Here is a 19,892-nt window from a genome sequence, read left to right on the forward strand (position 1 = left end):
CCTTCACTTTCTTCTATTTATATTTTCTGCAGGCAGATCAACTGTGATTAAAAAGCCTTCACCAATCTTTTCTCAGTGGGCACACCATCATTTGTGTCATTCTCTCGGTCTCCACCCTATCTTAAACAGTGCTTGTTCCCTCTCCCCATCCGCTCCCCTCCCCTCTCTGCAATTTACAACATATGTCTGACTTTCCTCAGTTCTAATGAGAGATTGTCAACCTAAAATGTTAACTTCATCACTATCTCCACTGATGCTGCCTAGCCTGCTGAATATTTCCAGCATTTTCTGTTTTAATCAAGAAAATTTGGTGGAGTTCTTGTAAGAAATGAAAAGCTACATAACAGGAAATGCTTATCAAGATGCATTACTTTGTAGAGTGAAGGGCTCCTTAAAATTATGCATGCTATACATGTTAACGATATTATTGTTATTGACCTAAGGCTGTTATGCTGGAAACACCTGTGGCAGTCCACACATTGGTTGTGACCCATTACCTTCCGTCCAGTAAACATTGCTTCCTTTTTATCAGTCATATATTCAACAAGAATGGATGAGCTTGGTTAGAGAGACCGTACAATGTGATGCTCCCTTCAGGTGTTCATTTGCATGCAGTTAAAGTTTTTATTAACCCCTTGATAATCAAATACCTTGCATCGTTCTGCGTTTGGGTTTTTTTGTTTGTGAAAGCTTTATACTCATGTGCATTTCCAACCTTGAATGTTATAAAGTAGAATCAGAATGTATTATTTAAGCAAATTACTGTTGTGTTCATATTATTTTGGGTGTTATAAAAAAACAATAAAGTCATAGAGCTATACAGCATGGAAAGCAGGCCCTCTGGCCCAACTCGTCCATGCCAACCAAGTTGCCTAACTGAGCTAGTCCCATTTGCCTGTGTTTAGCCTTTCCTATTCATGTACCTGTCAATAAAAAAAAATGTTTTCTAATGATTCCTATGTTCACATATAACATGGTGGTAATGAGTGGCAGATAACACTGGAAAACCAATATTCTTGCTGTCAGCTTTGGGTTGCTAATAGCAGTGACCAATCAAGATTACTCCGTGGATTAGTGAAGATAGGACCCAAGACTGTATTTTCACAGTGTTCAGCTGGTTAACCCGGCAGACAGCTGAGCCCTCAGGAAGTGAGAGGAACAGGGAGGGAATATAAAAAGTAAACAACATCAGCAGCTGAAAATTGATGTTTTCTGACCTACTGCTTCCTGACACAAGAGAAATAAAATGATGCAGTGGTAGCAAACCAATTATTTGCAGTAAATTCAGCATATAAATCCCTCACTCTTTAATCATTCAATTAATCCCAAAATAATTATCATTTTCAAAATGAACCTACCAGACTTCACATAATATTTTTAGGATCATTGGGAACAGGAAAAGCCCTTTTTGCCCCTCAAGCCTGCTCTGCTATTGATTCAGATCATGGATGATGTGCAACTCGATTCCAATTACCTGGCTTTGCTCCATTACCATTTTTTTAATGATTGTAAATTCATGGGTTTTCTTGAAACTAAAACTATGGCCTCGACTTTCCTTTGAACCGATTCTTATTGCCTTCTGGGCTTCATCTCCACTGGCACCAGTCACCCTCACCACTCATAGTGCATGAGCTCAAGCAATAGAATCTTTTAATTGCTTAAAATTGTTATGTAGGTGAGAGCTGTGATGAGGACCCATGGCCCAAAGAATTTCAGGACCAGGTAAAAGTATCAGTGTGGGAAGTCAGGGCTCTACCAAGGTTGAAATGTTGGTCCATCAAAGGCAAGACGTGGGGCTGAGGTGACGTCATGAAACCTGAAGGAATATCTCTCAATGAGAAACACAATGATGCTGGAGGAACTCAGCAGGCCAGGCAGTATCGTAGAGAAAAGCAGGCAGTCAACGTTTCGGGTCAGAACCCTTCTTCAGGACTGAAGATAGGAAAAGGGGGAGCCCAATAGGTAAAAGCAGAGCAGCGATAGGTGGACAAAATAGGGGAGGCATGGTGGGCACAAGGTGATGATAGGTAGATGCAGGTAAGAGATAGTGATAGGCAGGTGCGGGGGAAGAGGGGAGAGCAGACCCACTGGGGGATGGGTCAAAGGTAAGAAGAGAGAGAAAAAAAGGCTAGGAAAGGGAAGAAGAGAAGAAGCATGGTGGTGGTGTTGGAGGGGGGGTGGTTGTGGGGAAGGGGAGGTCTAGGAATATCTCTCAAGTTGGAAAGCCAACTCCCACTGCTGCACTCAGGTGGGCTCGCCGCTCACCTGGCTGCCTTGCTGGCTAAAATTTCTGCTTCGACCCTCTGTCATCACTGTCATTGCCAGGATTGTGTTCTAAAATCCGCAGTGCAGGGTTTATCTACTAAATCACATCACCTGCTCTTAGCTGACTCCTCTTTGCTTGATGTCCTCCATGAGACAATGTTCTCTACAATAACTGATAAGATATCTTTATTAGTCACATGTACATCAAAGCATACAGTGAAATGCATCTTTTTTGCATAGAGTGTTCTGGAGGCAGCCTGCAGGTGTCGCCGCGCTTCTGGCGCCGACATAGCATGCCCACAACTTCCTAACCCGTATGTCTTTGGAATGCGGGAGGAAGCCAGAGCGCACCCGGAGGAAATTGACGCAGACACGGGGAGAACATACAAACTCCTTACAGACAGCAGCTAGAATTGAACCTGGGTCGCTGGCGCTGTAATAGCGTCAAGCTAACTGCTACACTAGCCTGCCTGATGGTGGGAACTTGATGATGAAGTGGAAAAGGAACAAGAGAGAATGCATGATTCTTGCTCATCTCTTGGGATGATATTTTTCCCATCTAGTACTCCTTTTGGAACACAGCCAGGGGACTTGGGCCACATTGTCTCCGAAGAGATTCAGACTCTGATCAGGTAAGTCCCTCATTTAGCTTGCATTTTTTTGGGGTTTAATCGTCAATGGCTGCATTGAGCTGATCTGTGTGTTTTCCCCCCATATCCCCTTCTCCAATCTCCCTCCCATTCACCTGACCCCACAATCCCTCGAGACTCAGGTCCTGACCACCCAATCTCCCACCCCCTGAGCCTGTAATACCCTGAGGCCCAGGCCACAAAACCCCAATCTCCTGTCTCCCCGACTATTCATCATAGCAGAAGCGATGTTTCTTCCCACTCAACGATCATTGTTTGCTGCTGCTGTCACTGGCCCCATCCTGTGACTATATAGCCGGGCCCTGATCCCTCTACCCCTCCTTCCCTGCCATCAGCAGGCAGCAATGTCCTCCCTTCCACTGTACCAATCATCAAGAAAACACCAGTGACATCAGTGGTGGAACGGATGCACAAAAACTGGGCCATTTCCTTTCCTAACTCAGAACTCTGTCTACATGGACTTTGCCTTTCTGTAACTCCCGAAGGCAGACATTATCCACAGCATTTTAATGCTCCAGTTCTTTCCCTCCCTATACCTCCTGAAAATATAGCAGGCAGGAATTTTAAGCTGCCAGTCCTTGCCAACTGTCACAAACACCTCCATTGCAGTCACCACAATCTCTCCATTTTAACTACATCATCTTGTGTCCTAATGCTCGTCATTTTCTAATTTTGTTTTAAATTCCTTTATGTTAATAATATTAATCCTCATTTCATTTTCTCTTTCTTTCTTACTCTGTCCTATTTCACAACAGCCACTGTCTCATAGCTAATCTCATTTTCTTGACACTCTGCAAGTACTTCATTTTTGTTTCATCTCATCTTACTGCTTCATTTCTACCCAGTTTTACTTCTCTGGCTTAGATTTTCCCCATACATGCGTATCTGCAAATCAGGATATGGGATTAGGTGGGAATGCAGTGTAGAAGTTAAAATTAGTTCAGCCATGATTTGATCTTCCATCATTCATTCAAATCATGGCTGAACTAATTGTAATTTCTACATTGGATTCCCACCTAATCCCATATCCTTTCATCTTAATGCTTTCTACCTCCACCTTAAAAATATTCAGACTCTGTTGCCACCACCCTTAGAGGATGAGAGTTCCTAGTGTCCTAATTTTGCCTCAAATCTTTTTTGAACAGTAACAGGCCTCTAGTTCTAGACCCTCCCACAAGAGGAAACATCCACTCCACAGCCACTTTGTCAAGATCCCTCAGGATCTTATGTATTTCAATCGTTGCCTCTCACTCTTCTAGACTCCAATGGATACAAGCCTCGCCTGTCTAATTTTCCTTTTAAGATAACCTGCCCATTCCAGTTATCAAAAATCGTAAACCTTGTTATACTAGGCTTTTGCAAATTCAAATCATTGTACATCTCAGAGCTATGCAGTCTCTTATCATTTAGATAAAATGCTTTATGTATTATTTTCCTTTTCAAAATTGACGATTTCACATTTTCCTATCTTATGCTCCGTTGCTAGATATCTCCCCATTCGTCTAAACATTCCATATTTTTTATATAGTCTTCTTATATGCACTTTACAACTTACTTTATAGCTCTCTTGTGCACTCTTTTCAACTTACTTTCCTACCTACCTTTGTTTGATCCGTAAATATAGTAATCATATCTTTGGTAACTTCATCCAAGTCATTTATGTAAACTGTAAAAAGTTCAGGCCTCAGCACCCATCCCTGTGGCAGATGACTCATCAAATTTTGCCAAACAGAAAGAGACCCATTTATGCTGACTCTGTTTCCTGTTTGCCAGCTAATCTTCTATCCATGCCAATACGTTACATCCTTCACTATGAACTTTTATCATCCATAAAAACCTTGACGCGGCATTCTATTAAATACCATCTGGAAGTTCAAGTATATTACATCGACTGGATCCTCTTTATCCACAACACATATTACTTCCTCAGAGAACTCCAATAAATTGGTCAAATATGATTTTTCCTTCACAAGATCATATTAGCTTTGTCTGATTACCTTGATTTTTTTCTAAATGTCCTGCTATAACATCTGTAATAATAGCTTCTAACATTTTCCCTATGACAGATGTTAAGAAAAAACAGCCTGTAAATTTTCCCTCCCTTTTTGATATTCACTAGTTTCATGAATTTAATGGAACCTTCCCCAAATCTAAGGAATTTTAGAAAATTAAAACCAATGCAACTATCTCACCAGCCATTTCTTTAAGAACCGAGGATGAAGCTCCAACAATCTGCTTAGTGCTACTTTCCTAGTGATTGTAATTATTCCTAGTTCCCCTCCCCCCCATTCAATTCCTGATTTACAGCTGTTTGTGGGATATTGTTTGTTATTCTCCCTGGTGGGGACTAATGCAAAATACCTGTTTAATTCATCCGCTATCTTCTTGCTTTTCATTATTAATTCCCCAGACTCCCTTTCTATAGGACCAATGCTAACCTTGTTAACTCTTTTTTTTTAAATATCTTTAGAAACTCTTCTCATCTGCTTTTACATTTCAGCTAGCTTTGTATCATACTCTAATTTCTCCTTATTAACCTTTTAATCATCCTTTGCTCTTTTTTAATCTGATTCCATCTTTTCCATCCAATCTTCTGACCTGTCATACATCTTTGTACAATTATGTGTTTTTCCTTTAAGTTTGATTATGCCTTTAACTATTTTGGTATCATGCTCTCATAATAAGAGATAAGATATCTTTATTAGTCACATGTACATCGAAACACACAGTGAAATACATCTTTTGTGTAGTGTTCTGGGGGCAGCCCGCCTTTAATTAAGTTTAAAACTATTGGTCTCAAACCCATTCTTCTCTCTTTCAAACTAAATAATGTGAAATCTAAACATGTTATGATTGCTGCTACCTATGTGGTTATCAATTAATCCTGTCATTTTGCACAATATCAGATCTAGTATAGCCCAGTTGGTTCAAAAAATACTTGTCTATAACATTCCATTGACATTCTCTGAGCTCCTCATCTTGGCTAATTTTGGGTTAAAAGTTAGACAATCATGGGAGAAGTATCGTGGGAGATTTCAATTTACATGGGAATTAGAAAAGTCATTTTTCCAGTCCATATGCAAATTAAAACCTCCCACAATACTCCTGCCATGATGGTTTAATGTTTAACCCAGAGCTCTATTGATTTTCCTTTAAGGACACTGAAGTTATTTTTGACAATCTCCTCAGGATTATCTTCTCTTGCCTTGGAAATTGTTTGACTGCCTAAAAAATATGTGAACTCTTTCCCTTTCCAGACACTGAGCTTCACTGAACCACTAACACCAAACCCTCACAAGAATCAACCTCCTCTAACCAGCTGATGCAAATATTCATCTTATAAAAAGAGCTCTGGTGTAACGCCATCCAACACTGACTCCAACTGAAGCCAAATCTTAAACACCTTAACTTCAGGTGAATCATTGAGTCAAGTCAGCACAGGAAGAGGCCATTTGTCCAATGAAGACATTTTCTAAGAACAAATCCAGTTGGTCCCATTTCGACTTTTTCTGCAGCAATGCAATTTCTTATCCAATTCCTTTTTGAAAGCCACTCAGAAGTTTTTGTAACCTGTTTCTTATCTATTAACACATCAAGCTAGTTCATAGTTAAGGGATGAAGTAAAAAACTACAAGTAAAAGCTAAGTTAAGTTCCTAGAAATAATGAGTTAAAATGAAACATGTTCAGAAACAAATTAGAATAGAGATAAAAGGTCAACATTTACGTCACAGTCACATGCACTTCAGCTAAACTTGGTTAGCCTAACTTCTGGTCTCTCATGAGCCACTGTCCTCTTACAGTCTCTTTAGGGGGAGATTAGATAAGCAGGTCAAGTGGTGCAGAGATGGAGAGAGATGGTGAGGCTCACAAAAGCACAAAAGGCAACATGACACCCTTTGTGTTTATGGTTCTCTGAATTTGGTTCTCTCTCTAATTCATAGTTTTAAATGGCAGCTTGGCTCCATTGGTGATATACTTGCCTCTACTCACAACCTAGTCATAGGGTCATACAGCATAGAAACAGGCTCTCCGGCCCACTTTTCCCCATACTGACCCATCAAATACCCATCCGTACTAATCCAATTTTCTAGCATTTGGCCCGTAACTTTCTTTGCATTGGTGATTCAAGTGCTTGTCTGGATACTTCTTAAATGTTGTGAGAGTCTCTGCTTCCACCACCGCCTCAGTCAGTGTGTTCCAGATTCCAACCATCTTCTGGGTGAAAAAATTCTTCCTCAGATTCCCTCTAAACCTCACACTTCTTACTTTAAACCTATGCTCTCTAGTTTTAGACAGCTCTTCTACGAAGAAACATACCTTTTTTTTGTTCTATTTGTGGTCTTTCTTGTAAAAATTGTGTATAATTTATGTTTAAAATATGTTTTTCTTGTGAATGCTGCTTATATGATTCTATGTGCCTGTGATGCTGCTGCAAGTAAGTTTTTCATTGTACCTGTGCATACATGTACTTGTGCATATGACAATAAACTCAACTTTGACTCCATCAGGTCGCTCATCAGCCTCCTCCACTTTAGGGAAAACAAACCCAGCCTATTGAGTTTCTCCTCACAGCTGAAATTCTCCACCCCATGCAACATCCTAGTGAATCTCCTCTGCAATCACATCCCTTCTACAGTGTGGTGACCGGAACTCCACATAGTGCGGTCACCAGAAATGCACACACTACTTTACCCATTTCAGAATTTAATAACATAATTTGGTTATGTTACAAAAGTGTGACATTGAAGAAGAAAAAAAAATTGAAGGTGCTATTCTTCAATTGATGTTACCTTGTGCCATATCCCTGACCACCTGTATGGCAAAGATCTGAGGAATGCAGTAGATAATTTAACATTTTCTTAGTGGTCCTAATGCCAGCCAAGCTGAAAGGAGGTAATTCACCACAAGACAGGGACAGTTAATGATTATTCTTGTTTCTTGTCTTTACCTTATTTGATTATGGCCTTCCCGGTCATTTGCCCAGATAGAGATAATTTGAATAATGTTTACACACAAGATAAATCAGAATAACTGTAACTATATTATATGTCAATGCTGGTATTGAGTGTTGTGAAAGAAATTGATAACTAGAGTACAGTATATAACACATGAGAAAAATGTCACCTAGAATAGAGATAATGATGTTAGATTGACTGGGATGTGGTGTTGACATTTCCACACCCCTCCCAGGAGTCAACTACCCCCTTTCCTGCTCTTATGTCAATGTGTGTCCCATCAAATTTCCTTATGGTTATTGTTTACACCCAATATAGAAGCAGTAACTGCTCCCATGTTGCCCATCTGAATTCATTCTGTATCAGAATCTCTGTCTTAAAATGCCAATGACTGTTCTTGTTGTCTGTACCAATGGTTAAATTGAAGTCTGTACTAAACACATATAAGAGACTCGTGAGGATCCATAAAAAAACATCAAAATGAGGTTGTGTGAACATCAACAATCAAATCTAACAACTTCTTTCCTGGTCGATGTTTGCTGAAACAAATTATCAAACTTCTACTACCACCCCACAGATATCAGCTGACGTCCTCCATGTTAAGGATCTAACTCATTAAGGATTATAAATTACACTTATCAAGTGAGCTAGAAAGATAGTTCCTCTAATTTTGGAGTCTTTCCAAGAAGTACTCCTTTGTAAATGTATTTTTCTGATTGACACACAATATTATTTTCTTGGCCTTTGACATGAAATAAGAAGTTTCTTAATAGAGACTCACAGGAAAAAAAGTGAACGCTGACCCATCGTCTAAGGTTGGTCAAAGACGTAGGCCAAACAAGAGGAATGGGAAGGATCATTGCAAAGGAGACTAGGAAGGGGTTTCCACAGTATAAATTCTAGTGGGCTGAAGGCACAATTGACAATATAGATCAGGAGATCAATGAATCATGAGAAGGTTTATACCCTTGGGGTTTTTTGTAAAAGTTGGAAGAACTCAGAATGACAAATTGTTCTTGTTCATATCCAGTTATTTTCTCCTGCCCCCTCGCCTCTTCACACCTCACATATCCATAACTTATCAACAGTTGAGATCAAAACTAACACTGTGAAAAATATCCAGTGAACTGAAATCTGTGTTCCAATGTGGTCTCTTCTACATTAGAGAAACCAAATGCAGATCTAGTGATTGCTTTGCAGAGCACCTGCATTCAATTTGCAAGAGTGACCCCCGAGCTTCTTGTTGCTTTCACTTTTATTCCCATCCTACTACCACTCTGATCTATCTGTCTGTTGCTTTCTGCACTGTTACAAGGCCCAATGCAAGCCTGAGGAACAGCACACAATTTTCCTGCTGGACAAGTTGCAGCCTTTTGGACTCAACGTTAAATTCTCCAACTTTTATGCAACTCTCTTATTTTCTGATGAAGGGTCTAGGACCTGAAACATTAACTGTTTCTCTTTCCACATATGCTGCTGACCAACTGTGTTTTTTCAGCATTATCTGTTTTCATATAATTCTTTCTTTCTGTCAGCATCAGAACTGGCTATTTCTGATGTCATCATTTTGACTCAGTTTTTCTTTCCATTAGTATAGACTGGCTGGAGGGAAATATCCCCCAACCTTCCATTAGCAACACATAACACAAAGAAGCATAATAGACATCTAAAGGCTACATTAAGTCATTTAGTCTCACCCTATCAGAGGCATTCCTTTAGTTTCATTGATCTCTGCCTCCTTCCCACCTTCTCAGCCACTGAAAACCAACTTGTTTTCTCTCTTTCCCAGTTCTGACCAAGGATCTCAGACCTGATACATTGACTGTTTCTCTTTCCACAGATGCTGCCTGACTTGCTGAGTGTTTCCAGTACTTGCAGTTTTTATTTCAAAGGAGCTTGATGAGGGTAAGGCAGTGGACATTATCTACGTGGACTTTAGTAAGGCATTTGATAAGGTCCCTTCTTGGTAGTTTGATTAAGAAGACAAAGATGCATGGGATCCAGGGTGAATTGCAAGTTTGGATTCAGAACTGGCTTGCCCATAGAAGACAGAGTAGGGGTGGAAGGCTGTTATTCTGGCTGGAGGTCCGTGACCAGTGGTGTTCCACAAGGTTGTTTGTGATATATATCAATGATTTGGATGAAAATGTAGATGGGTGGATTAGTAAGTTTGCAGATTGGTGCAGGTTGGTGCAGTTGTGGACAGTGTAAAGGACTATCAGAGAATACAGCGGGATATAGGTCAGTTACAGATATGGGGAGAGAAGAGGCAGATGGAGTTTAATCTGGGCAAGTGTGAGGTGTTGCACTTTGGGATGTCAAATGAAAGGAGATAGTATACAGTTAATGGTAGGCCCCTTAATAGCATTGAGGTACAGAGGGAACTTATGGTCCAGGTCTATAGTTCACTGAAAGTGTCCACACAAATGGATAAGGTGGTAAAGAAGGTGTATGGCATGCTTGCCTTCATTGGTAGGGGTGTTGAGTATAAGAGTAAGAAAGTCATGCTGCAGCTATATACAACTTAAGTCAGATCGTACTTGGAGTATTGCATGCAGTTCTGGTTGCCCCATTATAGGAAGGATGTGGAGTCTGTGGAGAGGGTGCAGAAGAGGTTTATCAGGATGCTGCTTGGATTAGAGGGTATGAGCTATAAGGAAAGGTTGGACAAACTTAGGTTATTCTCCCTCGAGCGCTGGAGGCTGAGGGGAGACCTGGTAGAGCTTTTTAAAATTATGAGAGGCATAGATGGGGTAGACAGTCAGAATCTTTTCCCCAGGGTAGAAATGTCAAACACCAGAGGACATGCTTTTAAGGTTGGAGGTAGGAAGTTTAAAGGTGACGTGAAGGGCAATTTTTTTTACGCAGAGAGTGGTAGGTGCCTGGAATGGTTTACCAGGGGTAGTAGCGGAAGCAGGTGGTTTGGTGGAGTTTAAGAGGCTTTGAGATAGACACATGAATATGAAGGGAATGGAGGATACGGATGATACACAGGAAGAGGATATTTAGTATAAATTGGCATCAAGATCGGCACAACATCATGAGCCAAATGGCCTGTCCAGTGCTGTAATGTTCTATTTCAGATTTCCAGTGTTTGCAGGTTTTTTTTTGTTCATTTTCACTTACTATGAAAAATATACTCAGTTCCCTTTTCACAAAGAAGTTTTTTTACATGCTAACATGAACTCACTCAGTTTATCTCTGAAGCTTCTTGTGGGTTATTATTGACATCAAACGTCATTTGTGCTGTGGTGATATTTCAAGAACTGAAATTAGAAATTATGTTAGTCTTTTGATGATGTTCAGGAACATAGGAAAGTTAAACTGTATTAGATGCAATATTTTGGAATTATCTATTATATCAATAGATTCCTTGGTATTGCACATTGGGGATTCAAGACCTAAGGAGAGAAATTTGTTTTTAGTTGCAATTTCTAAACCTTTGTTAAGATATTGACTGCTAGTTTTATTCAACTCTGCACAGATTTCAAAATGGAAGGGTATGTAGGGAAGTCAGCACAATTGACAGCCAATACTTTCATGTGCATTTAATGCTAAGACCCAAAGACAAATTCTACTCCCTCTCCTCCTGCTCAGACGAAGTGGCATTAGTGGTGGAAGGACATGTGGATAATGTTGCATAGATGTAAATTATTTCGAAGTCCTAGATTCTGCCATTATACTTCCATCTGTCCATGGTTGCAGCAGAGGTAAGGTCGAAAAGCAAAGTCTAATGAGAATGAGGATTTAAAATTAATGCCACATGAAGTTTCTAAGAAATGGGGCTTGGCGTGGGATAGTGAAGAGCAACAGAGATTTGGATGAATTGCTCTTTGTGTGGGTTGGAGCTTGGAACACCATCAAGGAGAGACTGTGGAGAAATCAAGTTGAAGTAGTATGGGCATGGATGAGTCTCAACAGGGTTCAGGCTAGCAAGGAGACAAAGGCATCTTTATAGAAGTGGAAACATGCAGGTTTGGTAATGGATGTGCTGTGGGGTTTAGAAAAACAAACAGCTGCAGTCAAGATTAAATGGGACACAAAATTACGAATCATCAGATTTGGTTTGTGCAAGGAGAAGGTGATCAGACAGTAACTTGTGGAATTGTCAGGGGAAGCTGAATAAGGTTTCAATCATGCCCATATTTTGTTGGCGCAAGATCAGGCATATCAATGGTAGCAAGACTCCAACAGTTGTATTTTATCACCCAATGTGTGGCCTTATGGATAATGTTGTTGAAAAGGATTTTGGCAAAAAGGGTCCAATGATGTAATCTCAGAACATGTTGTAGAGGTAAGAAGTATTGACAGAATATGTTGTGGTTATACTGGAGCAGGTTGGAGTCAAACCACGATGAGTCAAGGTTGCAACTATCTTCCATACAAGAGTATAGTTGGAGGAACACAGAACGATGGGCCATACCGAAAGTTGTTGAGTAAACAGAGATTATATGAAAATTTTGCAAAATAAGTTGCTATTTAAATTGTATAAAAATACCAAATTTAAAGGGAAATTGAAAAGCAAAAAAAATGCACTAGTTGGAAATCTAAAATAAAATCTGAAAATGATGGAGATATTCAACAGCATTTGTGGAGAGAGAAACAGTTAATGTTTCAGGTCAATAACCTTTTATCAGAATTAAGAAGGGATTTTAAAAAGAGTCTGGGAAAGATGGGCATGATGATATCACATTTGGGATACTTGGACAAGAAGAGATTTTGAAGATGGTGAACATGTTGGAAATGATGAACTAGCCCAATGAGGAATTTTTAATGGACAATGGCAGAAAATGAGAAACAACAGGTTTGCATATCACTTGGAAATGTTACCAAACACTATGATATATGATATGAGGAGCTAGATCAGGAGGGTAGCTGAGGGAGTAAAAGAAGGAGCTCCTAAAGATAATCTGATGAAGATAGGGAGACAAACTACAAAGTGTAGTGGAATCAAGGGAAGATAGCTGAGGAGGAATTGGAGATTTCAATTACTGAGCTGATAGCTTCAACTGCAGAGGAAAATCGACTATTAGCTCCTAATGCAATAGAGTTCCCTTGGTCCTCAGCTTTCACTCCACCAGCTTCCTCCATTTCCACCAGCTTCATGTGATCCTGCCACCAGTCACATCTTACCCTGTCTCCATCTTTTTGCAGGGATCACTCTGTTCATAACTCCCTGGTGCTCTCATCCCTCCCCATCGCCCTGCACTTTCCCCTGCAATAGAGGAGTTGTTCACCTCCTCCTCCTCCTCCTCGCTCACCACCATCCAGGGACCTAAACAGCCCTTCCAGGTGAGGCAGAGGTTCACTTGCACCTCTTTCAAGCGGGTCTACCTCATTCAGTGCTTATGATGTAGCCTCCTCTATACTGGTGAAACCAAGCGTAGACGAGGCAACTGGTTTGCTGAGCACCTGTGCTCTGTTCGCAATGGCCATCGTGCACTTCCAGTCGCATGACATTTTAACCCTGCTTTCCACTCCCACACGGAGCTGTCTGTCCTCCTTCTCCATTGCTACGGAGAGGCCAAATGCAAACTGGAAGGACAACATCTCATATTCTGTTTGGGTAGCTTGCAACCCAATTTCAGGTAACCCGCACCCCTGGTGTTCTCTTTACACCCATGCATCTAGTTTTCTTCTCCCTTTGTACACCTCACCACCACACCCCCCCCCCCCTCCATTTTCTGGTTCCATCTGCCCATCATCCTCCTGCCCGTCCTCCTCCTCCCCATCTGGTTGCACCCATCACTTACCAGCCTCTATCCTACCTCCCCTCGTACTGCTGTAAACTAGCAATCTCTCCTCTTCCCTCTCAGTCTTGATGCAGGGTCTCAACCCGAAACGCCAGCTCACACCTTTTGCCTCCGCAGATGCTGTTTGACCTGCTAAGTTCTTCTTCCAGCATTCTGCTTTTTTTATTCCAGATTCCAGCATCTGCAGCCTTGTTTGCCTTCACCTCCCAATACTTGGTGGGTGTAAAAAGTGGCAATAAATGGGACAGGGAACTGAAGATGGTGGCTTATAATTGGAAATAGTGTGATTATCTCTACCCTCGGGATTTCATCATGGAGTAGTGAGAGGATCTGGAAAGGGGAAGAGGAAGTATGGTCTTTCCAGACCGATAAGAATAGCCTTTAAAACATCCAGCACACCACTTGTAATGAACCACTACGGCACAATGCAGAATTAAAACCAAAAGACCAACCTGAAACAACCTCAGGGCCACATTCAACAAAAGAAAGTCAGCACAAACAGCATGAAGATCTTTTAATTAACATCTGGTGACATGCCAAAATTGGAAAAGCTATTTCACTGGCTAGTCAAGCCCCTTTTCAGCCAATGGTAATGGTCAACATTAATGATAATATATTTTATTCCATATTCACTTAATTAACTGAATTTAAACTTCCCAGCTGCCAGTGTGGAATGTGAACTCATGTTCTTGCATCATTTGTCAAAGCTTGGGGATTATTGGTTTGGCAATATAACCACAGCAGTTCCCCACCCATAAAACAAAGGCATGAATCACAGCAAAGCACTGCAGTCACAGAGTAATACAGCACGGATACAGGCCCTTCAGCCCAACGAGTCCATGCCAACCACGGTGCCCACCCAGCTAGTCCCAATTTCCTGTGTTCAGCTCATATCCCTCCAAGCCCCGCCCCTCCATGTACCTACCCAAGTGCTTCTTAAATGATATTATTGTACCTGCCGCAACCATTTCCTCTGGCAGCTTGTTCCATATACTCACCACCCTCTGCGTGAAAAAGTTGCCCCTCAGGTCCCTTTTAAATCTTTCCCCTCTCACCTTAAACCTATGACCCTTAGTTTTGGACTCCCCTACCCTGGGGATAAGGCTGCAACCATCCACCTTATCTATGCCTCTCATAATTTTAAACACTTCTGTAAGGTCGCCCCTCATTCTCCTACGTTCCAAGGAATAAAGACCTAGCCTGGCCAACCTCTCCCTATAACTCAGGCCTGCTAGTCCTGGCAACATCCTCTGGACTCTTTCCAGTTTAACCACGTCCTGTTACTTCTGGTAGTGAAAGATGATCCCCAGCAGCAATTAACAGGAGGAGTCATCTCCATGAACATTCCAATCCTTAGTGATGGCAGACTCCAGCAAAAGACAGCGAAATATAAATCTTTAGCATTTGTAATCTTCAGCCTAAAGTGTTGAATGGATAAAGTATCTGGAATTCCTCCTACGATTCCCTCATGCACAGAAACCTGTCACCAGCCAAAGGCTCCTTTAGGTCTTTGCATCACTATAAAGCATATGCTTGGAACCATTAGAATACAGTCCACTTGATTTATGAAGGCAGTTCCAATTGCATTCAAGGAGATTGACAACATCCAGTACAAAGCAGCCTGCTTGATTGGCACTACATTCAAAACCTTAAGCATTCACTCTTTCTACCACCATTTCTACCACCATGTCTTCAAGATGCAAAGCAGCAACTTTGCAAGGCTCCTTTGACAGTGCCTTCCAAATGTGTTATCTCCACATCATAAAAGGATGGGTCGGCAACTGCATGGGAACAACAGTACCTGTAAGTTCCCGTCTAAGCCACACACCATCCTGTTTTGCAAATATATTGCAATTTTTTCATTGCTGCAGGATTAAAAACCAGGAGCTGACTACTCAGAGCACTGTGTGATACAATCCCCACAAGGAATGTAGCGCATAGTGCTCTTAGTGGTGAGCTCCCGGGCAATTAGAGTGGGAAATTAAATGCGGACCCTGATAGTGACTTCCATATCTCTTGCTCAAACAGAAAAAAATCTGGCTAAATTGCACTTACTAAATCATTCACATCAGCAAAAAATATCAAAGTAAGTGTCCTGGGCCTCCTCTTCACTGTTCCTGACAAGGTTCCAGGAATACCCCTACTTCCTGCTCTAAACCATTACCATAACCTGACGCAGGATAATCTGCGAGAGACTACATGCCTGTGGCATGCAACGCTGGAAATAGAAACAAAAACAAAATGCATAGCTACATTCCCAAGTGCTGGTCAGGACAGTCTAGACAGGATATACCAACACTTGAGGAGACAGGGTCTGATTCGGGACAGTAAGCACAGCTTGTGCATGGGAAGTCATGTGTAACAAATCTCTTGGAGTTCCTTGAGGAAGTAACCAAAAGAGCAGATGAGGGTAGGGCAGTGGATGTTGTCTATATGGACTTTAGCAAGGCCTTTGACAAGGTCCCTCATGGCAGGCTGGTGTGGAAGGTTAGATCCCATGGGATCCAGGGGGAGATAGCAAATTGGATTCATAATTGGCTCAGTGGTAGGAAGCAGAGGGTGGTGGTCGAGGGTTGTTTCTCAGACTGGAGGCCTGGGTCCAGTGGTGTGTCACAGGGGTCGGTGCTGGGACCTTTGTTGTTTGTAATTTATATAAATTATTTGGATGTGAATGTACAATGCATGATTAGTAAGTTTGCAGATTTTCCAAAATAGGTGGTGATGTAGACAGTGGGAAAAATTACAGGGGGATCTTGATCAGCTAGGTATGTGTGCTGAGGATTGGCAAATGGCTTTCAATCCAGATAAAAGTGAGCTATAGCATTTTGGGAGATCAAACCAGGGTAGGACCCTGGGAAGTGTTATGGAACAGAGGGACCTGGGAGTGCATGTGCCCAGTTTGCTGAAAGTGGCATCACAGGTGGACTGGATGGTGAAGAAGGCATTTGGCATGCTGGTTTTCATCAGTCAGGACATTGAGTACAGGAGTTGGGAAGTTATGCTGCAGTTATATAAGATGTTGGTGAGGCCACACTTGAGAGTACTGTGTAGAGTTTTGGTCACCCTGGTATAGCAAAGATGTTATTAAACTAGAAAGAGTACAGAAAAGATTTACCAGGATGTTGGGGGCCTGAGCTACAAGGAGAGGTTGCATAGACAAGGATTTTATTCCTGGAACGTAGAAGATTGAGGGGTGACTTGATAAAGGTATAAAAGACCATTAGCGCATAGACAGGGTGAAAGCACATAGTCTTTTTCCCAGGGAGGGGGTGCTAAAAACAAGAGGACATAGGTTTAAGATCAGAGGCGAGAGATTTAAAAGGGACATCAGGAGCAGCTTCTTCATGCAAAGGGTGGTGTGTATTTGGAATGAGCTACCAGAAATAGTGCTTGAGGCGGGCACATTAGCAACATTTAAAAAACATCTGGACAAATACGTGGATAGGAGAGGTTTAGAGGGCTATGGGGCAAACGCAGGCAGATGAGACTAGCTCGCTGGGCAACACAGTTAGCATGGATGAGTTGGGCCGAAGGGCCTGTTTCCATGCTGTATGACTCTATGACTAATCTTGAAGGTTACTGAGAGACAAATGTCAACCCTACCTCACTCGCAGCATCTCACATTTGAGTTGGAAAGCGTGGGATCAAATCCCACTCCTGAGACTTGAGCAACAAGCAAAGGATTGACATTTCAGATCAGTATTGAGGGAGTATGACGCAGTCTGAAATGTGTCATTCAAATGAGATCCTGTATAGCTTCTTAGGTCTATTTCTTTTTGATTAATATTCTCTTTGGTGTCCAAATAAATGTCCCTTAAAATCAGATTAAATGGTCATTGCTCTCTATGATTAATGTATCTCATGCACAATTTGACTATTATCTTTCCAATAATACAATTTTATTTATTTACAGGATGTGGATGTCACCGGCAATGCTGTCACTATAGTCCATCCCTCGTGTCTCGAACTGAGGAGGCAATTAAGAGTCAACCACATTTGGTGGGTCTGCAATCACATATAGGCTGGACTGGGTATGGCTGTCCAATTTCCTCCTCTGAAGGAGGACATCAGCGAACCACATTGTTTTTTTTGGCATGTCACTGCAGTGGTTTCCTTGTCATCGTTAATAAGACTAGCTTTTTTCTCTCCAAATTCCAGCTTCATTTACTCAAATTTTAATTCCCCAACTGATGTGGTGAGATTGGAACACAAGTCCCTGAATCAATGTTCCAGTACTCTGGTTATTAGACCAGTAGCTTAACCATTATGCTACAGTAATTGTGTACCTGGGATTACATTTGTAAACTACTTTATTGCTTATAACATGATTCAGAATGTCTCAAGGTCATGAAAAGAAAATATATCAAAGCAAGTGGAAAACTGGGCTGGTAGAAGGTCTTAAGGTGCCCTTCAGGAAATGGCTTGACCTCATTAAATAAATTTGCTGCTGCTATCTTTTGCATTGCTTCCAGAACCCATTCTAAGGTAGTCATGGTGCTAAACTCTAGGCTTCATTGGGTGACATTCCCAAAGGGCTTTGTGAAACTGAGCACCCAACAGGCCAAGGAATCTACCTTGTACTAAGCCCAAAATGAGTTTGAAGCCCATGTCCCCTGCCTGCTCTCTTCTGGGCTGCATAACTCTCAGGAATCCCCAGGTCAAGTGGCAGTGACCCAACACAGTTCATCTGCCTCAATGTCTTATTTACAGGGTAGTCAGCTGGTGGAGGTCGAAAGAAAATTCATCCTAAAGACTCTGAAAATAAGGAAATCAGTGAATGAAGATTGTTCATAAACTTCAAAAGTGAAAAAAAAATCACCAGTCTGAGCAATTTGATCTTTTCGTTTTGCTGTCAACAAGCTGGTCTTAGGCTCTGCGTTGTTTGAACCTTCTTACTCACTGCTCCCTCTCTTCCTTTAAGACTCTGCTTCAGCTTGTTTAGATCAAGCTCTTGGATTTTTTCCCTCAGGGAAAGGGAACCAAAAACTAGAGGGTACAGGTTTAAGGTGAGAGGGGCAACTTCTTCCTCACACAGAAGATGGTATGTGGAACAAACTGCCAGAGAAAGTTGTTGAGGGAGATACAGTAACAAGATTTAAGGGACATTTAGGTAAGTGCATGGATAGGAAAGGTTTAAAGGGATATGGGTCAAATGCAAGCCAATGGGACTAGCGTAGGTGGGCACCCTGGTTGGCATGGACGAGTGGGGCCAAAGGGCCTGTTTCCATGCTGTATTCGTCCATGACTTTGTGGAACCAACAACTATCCAAATTTAGACCTTAAGACACAGGATAAGAATTAGGCCATTCGGCCCATCGAGTCTGCTCTGCCATTTGATCATGGCTGATTTATTTTTCCCTCTCAACCCCATTCTCCTACCTTCGCCCTGTAACCTTTGGTGCCCTTACTAAACAAGAACCTAGCAACCTCCCCTTTAAGTGTACTCAATAACTTGGCCTCCACAGCCGTCTGTGGCAACAGATTCACCACCCTCTGGCTAATGAAATTCCTCCTCTTCTCTGTTCTAAAGGGACGTCCTCCCATTCTGAAGCTGTGCCCTCTGGTCTGAGACACCCCCACTACTGGAAATATCCTCTCCATGTCCACTCTATCCAGGTCTTTCAATATTCAGTAGGTTATTTACTACCTATAAGTACTACTTAAGCTTATTTTATACTTTTTATAATATTTGCTACTTATTATCGTGATAAAAGCTAACGATCCTGGTTAAAAAAGAGTGGAAGTCAGAAGTGGGATCTTTTCTGATGACGGTGCAGAGAACGCCTTTGTCCGCCTCGCCGTTTGATTATTTTCCCAGCTGGTGGACGCCAATTCCAATGGAAATTCTCCCACCCGTCGGCAGAAGCCCCACCGCCCCACACCTCCGACGGGGCAATACCGGACCCTGGGACATGTAGCCAGAGGGAAGCCACATGTCGCCACCCAGGTACGTGTCGAGCCCCGGAACGTCACCCAATGCCCCTGGAATCCACCGACAATGGCTTCGAACATCCGGACACGCCAGCCGCCAATCAGCGACCTCCTTTGCCTTCCACGTAACGAGCAGCTGTTGATACAATTTTTTCTCTGCTTTCAGAGGAGGCGAGAAACAAAATTCATTTCTGAAGGTGGTTTTATTTCTTCAGTAAAATACACACACAAAAATAAAGTGATGCCGGTTCAATCGAAGCCGCGAGAATATAAATGCTTACAAAGATCTCTCACCTCTCCTTTCCCGAGGTTGGAGACGTCACTGCGACGGGGTGGG

The 19,892-nt window shown here is 41.8% G+C and overlaps 1 long non-coding RNA gene across 1 annotated transcript in view; it reads right to left on the bottom strand.

Annotated features, from left to right (window-relative positions):
* The window catches only part of LOC127574053 (uncharacterized), a 33,185-nt gene extending 13,311 nt beyond the window's left edge, over positions 1-19,874 (bottom strand). The window contains exon 1 of the long non-coding RNA XR_007956858.1: positions 19,850-19,874. This is a non-coding gene — a long non-coding RNA (uncharacterized LOC127574053). The remainder of the gene's footprint in view (positions 1-19,849) is intronic.
* Positions 19,875-19,892: the final 18 nt, after the last annotated feature.

Source organism: Pristis pectinata, chromosome 1, assembly GCF_009764475.1.
Source record: "Pristis pectinata isolate sPriPec2 chromosome 1, sPriPec2.1.pri, whole genome shotgun sequence".
In the NCBI taxonomy this organism is placed as follows: domain Eukaryota; kingdom Metazoa; phylum Chordata; class Chondrichthyes; order Rhinopristiformes; family Pristidae; genus Pristis; species Pristis pectinata.